The sequence below is a fragment of the Dama dama genome, chromosome 16 (genome assembly GCF_033118175.1).
Source record: "Dama dama isolate Ldn47 chromosome 16, ASM3311817v1, whole genome shotgun sequence".
Lineage (NCBI taxonomy): Eukaryota > Metazoa > Chordata > Mammalia > Artiodactyla > Cervidae > Dama > Dama dama.
In genome coordinates, this window is record NC_083696.1 from 46,113,481 (window position 1) to 46,128,255 (window position 14,775).

Consider the following 14,775-nt stretch of genomic DNA (forward strand, 5'->3'; position numbering starts at 1 on the left):
TGAGGAGCTTGAAACGGTCTGAAAAATATGAGGAGGATTAAGCTGTGTTCAAAAACATGAAGAGCCTGAAAAGGTGTGAAAAATATGAAGAGCTTCAAAAGGTGTGAAAAATATGAGGAGCATGAAACGGTCTGAAAAATAGGAGGATCATGAAGCGGTGTTGAAAAACATGAAGAGACTGAAAAGGTTTGAAAAATATGAAGAGCTTCAAAACGTGTGAAAAATATGAAGAGCTTCAAAAGTGTTAAAAATATGAGGCGCATGAAACGGTCTGAAAAATAGGAGGAGCATGAAGCGGTGTTGAAAAAAATGAAGAGCATGTAAAGGTGTGAAAAATATGAAGAGCTGCAAAAGGTGTGAAAAATATGAAGAGCTGCAAAACGTGTGAAAAATATGTGGAACATGAAACGGTCTGAAAAATAGGAGGAGCATGAAACGGTGTTCAAAAACTTGAAGAGCCTGAAAAGGTGTGAAATATATGAAGAGCTTCAAAAGGTGTCAAAAATATGAGGAGCATGAAACGCTATGAAAAATAGCACAAGCATGAAATGGTGTTGAAAACATAAAGAGCCTGAAAAGGTGTGAAAAATATGAAGAGTTTCAAAAGGTATCAAAAATATGAAGGGCATGAAACGGTCTGAAAAATAGGAGGAGCATGAAGCGGTGCTGAAAAACATGAAGAACCTGAAAATGTGTGAAAAATATGAAGAGCTTCAAAAGGTGTCAAATATATGAGGAGCATGGAACGGTCTGAAAAAGAGGAGGAGCTTGAAATGGTGTTCAAAAACATGAAGACCCTGAAAAGGTGTGAAAATTATGAAGAGATTCAAAAGGTATCAAAAATATGAAGAACATGAAACAGTCTGAAAAATAGGAGGAGCATGAAGCTGTGTTGAAAAAATGAAGAGCCTGAAAAGCTATGAAAAATATGAAGAGCTTCAAAAGGTGTCAAAAATATGAGGGGCATGAAACGGTCTGAAATACAGGAGGTGCATGAAGCGGATTTGAAAAACATGAAGAGCCTGAAAAGGTGGGAAATATATGAAAAGCTTCAAAAGTTGTCAAAAATACGAGGAGCATGAAACGGTCTGAAAAATAGGAGGAGCATTAAGCGGTGTTGAAAAACATGAAGAGCCTGAAAAGGTGTGAAAAACATGAAGAGCCTGAAAAGGTGTGAAATGTATGAAGAGCTTCAAAAGGTGTGAAAAATATGGGAGCATGAAACGGTCTGAAAAATAGGAGGAGGATTAAGCGGTGTTCAAAAACATGAAGAGCCTGCAAAGGTGTGAAAAATATGAAGAGTTTGAAAAGGTATCAAAAATATGAAGATCAAGAAACGGTATGAAAAATAGGAGGAGCATGAAGCGGTGCTGAAAAACATGAAGAAACTGAAAAGGTGTGAAAAACAGGAAGAGCTTCAAAAGGTGTTAAAAATATGAGGAGCATGAAACGGTCTGAAAAATAGGAGGAGCATGAAGTGTTGTTGAAAAACATGAAGAGCCTGAAAAGGTGTGAAAAATATGAAGAGCTTCAAAAGGTGTCAAAAATATGAGGAGCTTGAAACGGTCTGAAAAATATGAGGAGCATGAAACGGTGTTCAAAAACATGAAGAGACTGAAAAGGTGCGAAAAATATGAAAAGCTTGAAAAGGTGTGAAAAATATGGGAGCATGAAACGGTCTGAAAAATAGGAGGAGGATTAAGCTGTGTTCAAAAACATGAAGAGCCTGAAAAGGTGTGAAAAATATGAAGAGCTTCAAAACGTGTGAAAAATATGAGGGGCATGAAACGGTCTGAAAAATGGGAGGATCATGAAGCGGTGTTGAAAAAATGAAGAGCCTGAAAAGCTATGAAAAATATGAAGAGCTTCAAAAGGTGTCAAAAATATGAGGGGCATGAAACGGTCTGAAATACAGGAGGTGCATGAAGCGGATTTGAAAAACATGAAGAGCCTGAAAAGGTGGAAAATATATGAAAAGCTTCAAAAGTTGTCAAAAATACGAGGAGCATGAAACGGTCTGAAAAATAGGAGGAGCATTAAGCGGTGTTGAAAAACATGAAGAGCCTGAAAAGGTGTGAAAAACATGAAGAGCCTGAAAAGGTGTGAAATGTATGAAGAGCTTCAAAAGGTGTCAAAAATATGAGGAGCATTAAACGGTCTGAAAAATAGGAGGAGCATGAAGTGTTGTTGAAAAACATGAAGAGCCTGAAAAGGGGTGAAAAATACCAAGAGCTTCAAAAGGTGTCAAAAATAGCAGTAGCATGAAACGGTGTTCAAAAACATGAAGAGCCAGAAAAGCTGTGAAAAATATGAAGAACTTAGAAAGGTGTCAAAAATATGAGGAGCATGAAACGGTCTGAAAAATAGGAGGAGCATGAAATGGTGTTGAAAACATGAAGAGCCTGAAAAGCTGTGAAAAATATGAAGAGTTTGAAAAGGTATCAAAAATATGAAGATCATGAAACTGTATGAAAAATAGGAGGAGCATGAAGAGGTGCTGAAAAACATGAAGAAACTGAAAAGGTGTGAAAAACAGGAAGAGCTTCAAAAGGTGTTAAAAATATGAGGAGCATGAAACGGTCTGAAAAATAGGAGGAGCATGAAGTGGTGTTGAAAAACATGAAGAGCCTGAAAAGGTGTGAAAAATATGAAGAGCTTCAAAAGGTGTGTAAAATATGGGAGCATGAAACGGTCTGAAAAATAGGAGGAGCATTAAGCGGTGTTGAAAAACATGAAGAGCCTGAAAAGGTGTGAAAAACATGAAGAGCCAGAAAAGGTGTGAAATGTATGAAGAGCTTCAAAAGGTGTGAAAAATATGGGAGCATGAAACGGTCTGAAAAATAGGAGGAGCATGAAGTGGTGTTGAAAAACATGAAGAGTCTGAAAAGGTGTGAAAAATATGAAGAGCTTCAAAAGGTGTCAAAAATATGAGGAGCTTGAAACGGTCTGAAAAATATGAGGAGCATGAAACGGTGTTCAAAAACATGAAGAGCCAGAAAAGGTGTGAAAAATATGAAGAACTTAGAAAGGTGTCAAAAATATGAGGAGCATGAAACGGTCTGAAAAATAGGAGGAGGATTAAGCTGTGTTCAAAAACATGAAGAGCCTGAAAAGGTGTGAAAAATATGAAGAGCTTCAAAAGGTGTGAAAAATATGAGGAGCATGAAACGGTCTGAAAAATAGGAGGATCATGAAGCGGTGTTGAAAAACATGAAGAGACTGAAAAGGTTTGAAAAATATGAAGAGCTTCAAAATGTGTGAAAAATATGAAGAGCTTCAAAAGTGTTAAAAATATGAGGCGCATGAAACGGTCTGAAAAATAGAAGGAGCATGAAGCGGTGTTGAAAAACATGAAGAGCATGAAAAGGTGTGAAAAATATGAAGAGCTGCAAAAGGTGTGAAAAATATGAAGAGCTGCTAAACGTGTGAAAAATATGTGGAACATGAAACGGTCTGAAAAATAGGAGGAGCATGAAACGGTGATCAAACACATGAAGAGCCTGAAAAGGTGTGAAAAATATCAAGAGCTTCAAAAGGTGTCAAAAATAGGAGTAGCATGAAACGGTGTTCAAAAACTTGAAGAGCCTGAAAAGGTGTGAAATATATGAAGAGCTTCAAAAGGTGTCAAAAATATGAGGAGCATGAAACGCTATGAAAAATAGCACAAGCATGAAATGGTGTTGAAAACATGAAGAGCCTGAAAAGGTGTGAAAAATATGAAGAGTTTCAAAAGGTATCAAAAATATGAAGGTCATGAAACGGTCTGAAAAAAAGGAGGAGCATGAAGCGGTGCTGAAAAACATGAAGAACCTGAAAATGTGTGAAAAATATGAAGAGCTTCAAAAGGTGTCAAATATATGAGGAGCATGGAACGGTCTGAAAAAGAGGAGGAGCTTGAAATGGTGTTCAAAAACATGAAGACCCTGAAAAGTGTGAAAATTATGAAGAGATTCAAAAGGTATCAAAAATATGAAGAACATGAAACAGTCTGAAAAATAGGAGGAGCATGAAGCTGTGTTGAAAAAATGAAGAGCCTGAAAAGCTATGAAAAATATGAAGAGCTTCAAAAGGTGTCAAAAATATGAGGGGCATGAAACGGTCTGAAATACAGGAGGTGCATGAAGCGGATTTGAAAAACATGAAGAGCCTGAAAAGGTGGGAAATATATGAAAAGCTTCAAAAGTTGTCAAAAATGCGAGGAGCATGAAACGGTCTGAAAAATAGGAGGAGCATTAAGCGGTGTGGAAAAACATGAAGAGCCTGAAAAGGTGTGAAAAACATGAAGAGCCTGAAAAGGTGTGAAATGTATGAAGAGCTTCAAAAGGTGTCAAAAATATGAGGAGCATTAAACGGTCTGAAAAATAGGAGGAGCATGAAGTGTTGTTGAAAAACATGAAGAGCCTGAAAAGGGGTGAAAAATACGAAGAGCTTCAAAAGGTGTCAAAAATAGGAGTAGCATGAAACGGTGTTCAAAAACATGAAGAGCCAGAAAAGGTGTGAAAAATATGAAGAACTTAGAAAGGTGTCAAAAATATGAGGAGCATGAAACGGTCTGAAAAATAGGAGGAGCATGAAGCCGTGTTGCAAAACATGAAGTGCCTGAAAATGTGTGAAATATATGAAGAGCTTGAAAAGTTGTCAAAAATATGAGGAGCATGAAACGGTCTGAAAAATAGGAGGAGTCCGAAGCCGTGTTTAAAAAAATGACGAGCCTGAAGAGGTGTGAAAAATATGAAGAGGTTCAAAAGTTGTGAAAAATATGAGGAGCATGAAAAGTTCTGAAAAATAGGAGTAGTATGAAACGGTGTTGAGAAACCCGAAGAGCCTGAAAAGAAGTGAAATATATTTAGAGCTTCAAAAGGTGTGAAAAATATGAGGAGCATGAAACCGTTTGAAAAATAGGAGGAACATGAAGCGGTGTTGAAAAACATGAAGAGCCTGAAAAGGTGTGAAATATATGCTGAGCTTCAAAAGGTGTCAAAAATAGGAGTAGCATGAATCGGTGTTCAAGAACATGACGAGCCTGAAAAGGTGTGAAAAATATGAAGAGCTTCAAAAGGTATCAAAAACATGAGGAGCTTGATTAGGAGTTCAAAAACATGAAGAGCATGAAACGGTGTGAAAAATATGAAGAGATTCAAAAGGTGTCAAAAATATGAGGAGCAAGAAACGGTCTGAAAAATAGGGGGAGCATGAAACGGTGTTCAGAAACATGAAAAGCCTGAAAAGGTGTGAAAAGTATGAAGAGCTTCAAAACGTGTCAAATGTATGAGGAGCATGAAACGGTCTGAAAAATAGGAGGAGCATGAAGCAGTGTTGAAAAACATGAAGACCCTGAAAAGGTGTGAAATATATGATGAGCTTCAAAAGGTGTCAAAAATTTGAGGAGTATGAAACGGTCTGAAAAATAGGAGGAGCATGAAGCGGTGTTGAAAAAGATGAAGAGCCTGAAAAGGTGTGTAAAATCTGAAGAACTTCAAAAGGTGTCAAAAATATGAGGAGCATGAAACGGTCTGAAAAATAGGAGAAGCATGAAGCGGTGTTGAAAAACATGAAGAGCCTGAAAAGTTGTGAAGTATATGAAGAACTTCAAAAGGTGTCAAAAATATGAGGAGCATGAAAAGATCTGAAAATTAGGAGGAGCATGAAGCGGTGTTCAAAAACATGAAGAGCCTGAAAAGGTGTGAAATATATGAAGAGCTTCAAAAGGTGTCAAAAATATGAGGAGCATGAAACGATCTGAAAAATAGGCGGAGCATGAAGCGGTGTTCAAAAATATGAAGAGCCTGAAAAGGTGTGAAATATATGAAGAGATTCAAAGGGTGTGAAAAATATGAGGAGCATGAAACGGTCTGAAAAACAGGAGGAGCATGAAGTGGTGTTGAAAAACATGAAGAGCATAAAAGGTGTGAACAATATGAAGAGCTTCAAAAGGTGTGAAAAATATGAGGAGCTTGAAACGGTCTGAAATATAGGAGGAGCATGAAACGGTGTTCAAAAACATGAAGAGCCTGAAAAAGTGTGAAAAATATGAAGAGTTTCAAAAGGTGTGAAAAATATGAGGAGCATGAAGCGATGTTCAAAAACATGAAGAGCCTGAAAAGTTGTGAAAAATATGAGGAGCATGAAACGGTGTTCAAAAACATGAAGAGCCTGAAAAAGTGTGAAAAATATGAAGAGTTTCAAAAGGTGTGAAAAATATGAGGAGCATGAAGCGGTGTTCAAAAACTTGAACTTCTTGAAAAGGTGTGAAATATATGAAGAGCTTCAAAAGCTGTGAAAAATAGGAGGAGCATGAAGCGATGTTCAAAAACATGAAGAGCCTGAAAAGTTGTGAAAAATATGAGGAGCATGAAACGGTGTTCAAAAACATGAAGAGCCTGAAAAGGTGTGAAATATATGAAGAGCTTCAAAAGGTGTCAAAAATATGAGGAGCTTGATACGGTGAAATATAGGAGGAGCGTGAAGTGGTGTTGAAAAGCAAGAAGAGCCTGCAAAGCTGTGAAAATTATGAGAAGCATGAAATAGTGTTGAAAAACATGAGGAGCATGAAATGGTCTGAAAAATAAGAGGAGAAAGAAACGGTGTTGAAAACATGAAGGGCCTGAAAAGTTGTGGAAAATATGAGGAGCATGAAACGGTCTGAAAAATAGGTGGAGTATGAAGCGGTGTTCAAAAACATGAAGAGCCTGAAGAGGTGTGAAAAATATGAAGAGCTTCAAAAGGTGTGAAAAATATCAAGAGCTTCAAACATTGTGAAAAATATGAGGAGCATGATACTGTTCTGAAAAATAGGAGCAGCATAAAGCGGTGTTAAAAACATGAAGAGGGTGAAAATGTGTGAAATATATGAAGAGCTTTAAAATGTGTCAAAAATAAGAGGAGCATGAAACGGACTGAAAAGTAGGAGGAGCATGAAGCGGTGTTGAAAAGCCTGAAGAGCCTGAAAAGGTGTGAAAAATATGAAAAGCTTGAAAAGGTGTGAAAAATATGGGAGCATGAAACGGTCTGAAAAATAGGAGGAGGATTAAGCGGTGTTCAAAAACATGAAGAGCCTGCAAAGGTGTGAAAAATATGAAGAGTTTCAAAAGGTATCAAAAATATGAAGAGCATGAAACGGTCTGAAAAATATGAGGAGCATGAAACGGTGTTGAAAACATGAAGAGCCTGCAAAGGTATGAAAAATATGAAGAGCTTCAAACGGTGTCAAAAATATGAGTAGCATGAATCACCTTGAAAAATAGGAGGAGCAAGAAGCAGTGTTCAAAAACATGATGAGCCTGAAAAGGCGTGAAAAATATGAAGAGTTTCAAAAGATGTCAAAAATATGAGGAGCATGAAAGGATGTGAAAAATAGGAGGAGCATGAAGCGGTGTTGAAAAACATGAAGAGCCTGAAAAGGGGTGAAATATATGAAGAGCTTCAAAAGGTGTCAAAAATATGAGGAGCATGAAATGATCTGAAAATCAAGAGGAGCATGAAGCGGTGTTCAAAAACCTGAAAAGCCTGAAAAGGTGTGAAATATATGAAGAGCTTCAAAAGGTGTCAATACTATGAGGAGCATGAAACGGTCTGAAAAATAGGAGGAGCATGAAGCGGTGTTGAAAAACATGAAGAGCCTAAAAGATGTGAACAATATGAAGAGCTTCAAAAGGTGTGAAGAATATGAAGAGCTTCAAAAGGTGTCAAATATATGAGGAGCATGAAACTGTCTGAAAAATAGGAGGAGCATGAAAGGTGTTGAAAAACATGAAGAGCCTGAAAAGGTGTGGAAAATATGAAGAGCTTCAAAAGGTGTCAAAAATATGAGGAGCATGAAACGGTCTGAAAAATAGGACAGCATGAAACGGTGTTGAAAAACATGAAGAGCTTGTAAAGGTGTGAAAAATATGAAGAGCTTCAAAAGGTGTGAAAATTATGAGGAGCATGAAACGGTCTGAAAAATTGGAGGATAATGAAGCGGTGTCAAAAACAGGAAGAGCCTGAAAAGGTGTGAAAAATATGAGGAGCATGAAATGGTCTGAAAAATAGAAGGAGCATGAAACGGTGTTGAAAAACATGAAGAACAGGAAAAGGAGTGAAAAATATGATGGGCTTCAAAAGGTGTCAAAAATATGAGGAACATGAAGCTAGTTCAAAAACATGAAGAGTTTGAAAAGGTGTGAAATATATGAAGAGCTTCAGTAGGTGTGAAAAATTGGAGGAGCATGAAGCATTGTTCAAAAACATGAAGAACCTGAAAAAGTGTGAAATATATGAAGAGCTTCAAAAGGTGTCAAAATATGAGGAGCTTGAAACCGTGTTCAAAAACATGAAGAGCCTTGAAAAGGTGTGAAAAATATGAGGAGCTTCAAAAGGTATAAAAAATATGAGGAGCTTGATTAGGAGTTCAAAAACATGAAGAGCCTGAAAAGGTGTGAACAATATGAAGAGCTTCAAAAGGTGTGAAAAATATGAAGAACTTCAAAAGGTTTCAAATATTGAGGAGCATGAAACTGTCTGAAAAATAGGAGGACCATGAAAGTTGTTGAAAAACATGAAGAGACTGAAAAGGCGTGAAAAATATGAAGAGCTTCAAAAGGTGTGAAAAATATGAGGAGCATGAAGCGGTGTTCAAAAACATGAAGTGCTTGAAAAGGTGTGAAATATATGAAGAGCTTCAAAAGGTGTGAAAAATAGGAGGAGCATGAAGCGGTGTTGAAAAACATGAAGAGCCTGAAAAGGTGTGAAAAATATGAGGAGCTTCAAAGGTGTCAAAAATACGAGTAGCATGAAACTGTCTGAAAAATCGGAGGAGCATGAATCGGTGTTGAAAATCATGAAGAGCCTGAAAAGGGGTGAAAAATATGAAGAGCTTCACAAGGTGTCAAAAATATGAGGAGCATGAAACGGTCTGAAAAATAGGGGGAGCATGAAGCGTTGTTCAAACACATGAAGAGCCTGAAAAGGTGTGAAAAACATGAAGAGCCTGAAAATGTGTGAAATATATGAAGAGCTTCAAAAGGTGTCAAAAATGTGAGGAGCATGAAACGGTCTCAAAAATAGGAGGAGCATGAAGCGGTATTCAAAATATGAAAAGCCAGAAAAGGTGTTAAAAATATGAAGAGCTTCAAAAGGTGTCAAAAATATGAGGAGCATGAAATGGTCTGAAAAATAGGAGGAGCATGAAGCGGTGTTGAAAAACATGAAGAGCCTGAAAAGGTGTGAAATATATGAAGAGCTTCAAAAGGTGTCAAAAATATGAGGAGCATGAAATGATCTGAAAATTAGGAGGAGCATGAAGCGGTGTTGAAAAACATGAAGAGCCTGAAAAGGTGTGAAATATATGAAGAGCTTCAAAAGGTGTCAAAAATATGAGGACCATGAAACTCTCTGAAAAGTAGAAGGAGCATTAAGCGGTATTCAAAAACATGAAGAGTCTGAAAAAGTGTGAAAAATATGAAGAGCTACAAAAGGTGTCAAATATATGAGGAGCATGAAACGGTGTTGAAAAACATGAAGAGCATGGAAAGGTGTGAAAAATATGAAGAGCTTCAAAAGCTCACAAAAATATGAGGAGCATGAAATGGTCTTAAAAATATGAGGAGTATGAAACGGTCTGAAAAATAGGAGGAGAATGAAACGGTCTGAAATATAGGAGGATCATGTAACGGTTTTGAGAAACATGAAGAGCTTGAAAAGGTGTCAAAAATATGACGTGTATGAAACGGCCTGAAAAATAGGAGGAGCATGAAACGGTGTTGAAAAACATGAAGAACAGGAAAAGGAGTGAAAAATATGATGGGCTTCAAAAGGCATCAAAAATATGAGGAGCATGAAACGGTCTGAAAAATAGGAGGATCATGAAAAGGTGTTAAAAAATATGAAGAGCATGAAAAGGTGTGAAAAATATGAAGAGCTTCAAAAGGAGTCATATATATGAAGAGCATGAAACGTTCTGAAATATAGGAGGAGCTTGAAGCAGTGTTGAAACACATGAAGAGCCTTAAAAGGTGTGAAAAATACAAAGAGATTCAAAAGGTGTCTAAAATATCAGGAGCATGAAACTTATAAAAAATAGGAAGAGCATGAAGCGGTGTTGAAAAACATGAAGAGCCTGAAAAGGTGTGAAAAATATGAACAGCTTCAAAAGGAGTCAAAAATATGAGAAGCATGAAACGGTCTGAGAAATAGGAGGAGCATGAAACGATGTTCAGAACCATGAATAGCCTGAAAAGGTGTGAAAAATATGAAGAGCTTCAAAATATTTGAAAAATATGAGGAGCATGAACCGGTGTGAAAAATAGGAGGAGCATGAAACAGTGTTGAAAAACACGAAGAGCCTTAAAAGGTGTGAAAAATAATAAGGGCTTCAAAACGTGTCAAAAATATGAGGAGCAGGAAACGGTCTGAAAAATAGGAGGAGCAGAAATGGTCTGAAAAATACGAGGAGCATGAAACGGAGATGAAAATCATGAAGAGTTTCAAAAGGTGTCAAAAATATGAGGAGCATGAAACGGTCTGAAAAATATGAGGAGTATGAAACGGTCTGCAAAATAGGAGGAGCACGAAACAGCGTTGAAAAACAATAGCTTCAAAAGGTGTAAAAATTATGAAGAGCATGAAACGATCTGAAAATTATGGGGAGCACGAAACGGTGTGAAAAATATGAGGAGCAGGAAACTGTGTTGAAAAACATGAACAGCCTGAAAATGTGTGAAAACTATGAAGAGATTCAAACGGTGTAAAAAAAATGAGGAGCATGAAACGATCTGAAAAATAGGAGGAGCATGAAGCGGTGTTGAAAAACATGAAGAGCCTGAAATGGTGTGAAAAATATGAAGAGCTTCAAAAGGTGTCAAAAATATGAGGAACATGAAGTGGTGTTGAAAAACATGAAGAGCATGAATAGGTGTGAAAAATATGAAGAGCTTCAAAGAGTGAAAATTATGAGGAGCATGAAATGGTCTGAAAAATAGGAGGAGCATGAAGTGATGTTCTAAAATATGAAGAGCCTGAAAAGGAGTGAAAAATATGAAGAGTTTCAAAAGGTGTGAAAAATATGAGGAGCATGGAACGGTCTGAAAATTAAGAGGAGTATGAAGTGGTGTTGAAAAACATGAAGAGCCTGAAAAGGTGTGAAAAATATGAAAAGCTTCAAAAGGTGTCAAAAATGAGATGAGCATGAAACGGTCTGAAAAATAGGAGGAGCATGAAGCGGTGTTGAAAAACATGAAGAGCCTGAAAACGTGTGAAAAATATGAAGAGCATGAAACGGTCTAAAAATAGAAGCAGCATGAAACGGTGTTGAAAAAAATGAAGAGCCTGAAAACGTGTGAAAAATATGAAGAGCTTCAAAAGGTGTGAAAAATATGAAGAGCTTCAAAAGGTCTCAAAATTATGAGGGGCATGAATCAGTTTGAAAAATACGAAGAGCATGCAGTGGTGTTGAAAAACAAGAAGAGCCTGTAAAGGTGTGAAATATATGAAGAGCTTCAAAAGGTGTCAAATATAGGAGGAGCATGAAACGGTCTGAAAAATAGGAGGAACATGAAGCGGTGTTGAAAAACATGAAGAGCCTGAAAAGGTGTGAAAAATATGAAGAGCTTAAAAAGGTGTGAAAAATATGAGGTGGATGAAATGGTCTGAAAAATAGGAGGAGCATGAAGCGGTGTTGAAAAACATGAAGAGCTTGAAAACGTGTGAAAAATATGAAGAGTTTCAAAAGGTGTGAAAAATATGAAGAGCTTCAAAAGGTGTGAAAAATATGAGGAGCTTCAAAAGGTGTGAAAAATATGAGGAGCTTCAAAAGGTGTGAAATACATGAGGAGCATAAAACGGTCTGAAAAATAGTAGGAGTATGAAGCGGTGTTGAAAAACATGAAGAGCCTGAAAAGGTGTGAAAAATATGAAAAGCTTCAAAAGGTGTCAAAAATGAGATGAGCATGAAACGGTCTGAAAAATAGGAGGAGCATGAAGTGATGTTGAAAAATATGAAGAGCCTAAAAAGTGTGAAAAATATGAAGAGCTTCAAAAGGTGTGAAATACATGAGGAGCATTAAACGGTCTGAAAAATAGGAGGAGCATGAAGCGGTGTTCTAAAACATGAAGAGCCTGAAAAGGTGTGAAAAATATGAAGAGCTTCAAAAGGTGTGAAAAATATGAGGTGCATGAAACGGTCTGAAAAATAGGAGGAGCAACAAGCGGTGTTGAAAAACATGAAGAGCCTGAAAACGTGTGAAAAATATGCAGAGATTCAAAAGTTGTGAAAAATATGAAGAGCTTCAAAAGGTGTCAAAAATGAGATGAGGATGAAACGGTCTGAAAAATAAGAGGAGCATGAAGTGGTGTTGAAAAACATGAAGAGCCTGAAAAGGTGTGAAAAATATGAAGAGCTTCAAAAGGTGTCAAAAATATGAGGAGCATGAAACGGTCTGAAAAATAGGAGGAGCATGAAACGGTGATGAAAAACATGAAGAGCCTGAAAAGGTGTGAAAAATATGGAGAGCTTCAAACGGTGTGAAATACATGAGGAGCATGAAAAGGGCTGAGAAATAGGAGAAGCATGGAGTGGTGTGGAAAAACATGAAGAGCCTTAAAAGGTGTGAAAATATGAAGAGCTTCAAAAGGTGTTAAATACATGAGGTGCATGAAACTCTCTGAAAAATAGAAGGAGCATGAAGCGCTGTTGAAAAACATGAAAAGCCTGAAAAGGTGTGAGAAAAATGAAGAGCTTCAAAAGGAGTCAAAAATATGAGGAGCATGAAACGGTCTGAAAAATAGGAGGAGAATGAAGCGGTGTTCAAAAACATGAAGAGCCTGAAAAGGTGTGAAAAATATGAAGAACTTCAAAAGGTGTCAAAAATATGAGGAGCATGAAACGGTCTGAAAAATAGAAGGAGCATGAAGCGGCGTTCAAAAACATGAAGAGTCTGAAAAGGTGTGAAAAACATGAAGTGCTTCAAAAGGTGTCAAAAATATGAGGAGCATGAAACGGTCTGAACAATAGGAGGATTATGATACGGTGTTCATAAACATGAAGAGCCTGAAAATGTGTGAAGTATATGAAAAGCCTCAAAACGTGTCAAAAATATGAGGAGCATGAAACGGTGTGAAAAATAGGAGGAGCATAAAGCGGTGTTGAAAAACAAGAAGAGTCTGAAATCGTGTGAAAATATGAAGAGCTTTAAAAATATATAAAATATGAAGAGCTCAAAAGGTGTGAAAAATATGAAGAGCTTCAAAAGGTGTCAAAAATGAGATGAGCATGAAAGGGTCTGAAAAATAGGAGGAGCATGAAGCTGTGTTGAAAATCATGAAGAGCCTGAAAAGGTGTGAAAAATATGAAGAGCTTCAAAAGGTGTCAAAATGAGATGAGCATGAAAAGGTCTGAAAAATAGGAGGAGCATGTCGCGGTGTTGAAAATCATGAAGAGCCTGAAAAGGTGTGAAAAATATGAAGAGCTTCAAAAGGTGTGAAACATATGAAGAGCTTCAAAAGGTGTCAAAAATATGAGGAGTATGAAACGGTCTGAAAAATAAGAGGAGCTTGAAGTGGTGTTGAAAAACAAGAAGAGCCTGAAAAGTTGGGAAAAATATGAAGAGGTTCAAAAGGTGATAAAAATGTGAGGAATATGAAACGGTGTGAAACATAAGAGGAGCATGAAACAGTCTGAAAATTTGGAGGATCATGAAACGGTGTGGAAAAACATGAAGAGGCTGAAAAGGTGTGGAAAATATGAAGAGCTTCAAAAGATGTGAAATACATGAGTAGCATTAAACGATCTGAAAAATAGGAGGTGCATGAAGCGGAGTTCAAAAACATGAAGAGATTGAAAAGGTGTGAAAAATATGAAGATCTTCAAAAGGTGTCAAAAATATGAGGCGCATGAAACGGTCTGAAAAATAGGAGGAGCATGAAGCGGTGTTCAAAAACATGAAGAGCCTGAAAAGGTGTGAAATATTTGAAGAGCTTCAAAAGGAGTCAAAAATATGAGGAGAATGAAACGGTCTTAAAAATAGGAGGAGCATGAAGCGGTGCTGAAAATCATGGAGAGCCTGAAAAGGTGTGAAATTTATGAAGCGCTTCAAAAGGTTTGAAAAATATGAAGACCTTCAAAAGCTGTCATAAATATGAGGACCATGAAACGTTCTGAAATATACGAGGAGCATCAAGTGGTGTCCAAAACCTGAACAGCCTGAAAAGGTGAGAAAAATATGAAGAGCTTCAAAATGTGTGAAAAATATGAAGAGCTTTAAAAGGTGTCTAAAATTAGATTTGCATGAAAGGTTATGAAAAATAGGAGTAGCATGAAGTGGTGTTGATAAACATGAAGAGCTTGAAAAGGTGTGAAATATATGATGAGCTTCAAAAGGTGTAAAAAATATGAAGACCTTCAAAAGGTGTCAAAAATATGAGGAGCATAAAACTGTCTGAAAAATAGGAGGATCATGAAGCGGTGTTGAAAAACATGAAGAGTGTGAAAAGGTGGGAAAAATATGAACAGCTTCAAAAGGTGTGAAATACATGAGGAGCATGAATCAGTCTGAAAAATAGGAGGAGCATGAAGCGGTGTTCAAAAACATGAAGAGCCTGAAAAGGTGTGAAAAATATGAAGAGCTTCAAAAGGTGTGAAAAATATGAAGAGCTTCAAAAGGTGTCAAAAATTAGATGAGCATGAAAAGGTCTGAAAAATAGGAACATGAAGAGCCTGAAAAGGTGTGAAATATATGAAGAGGTTCAAAATTGTGAAAAATATGAAGAGCTTCAAAAGCTGTCAAACATATGAGGAGCATG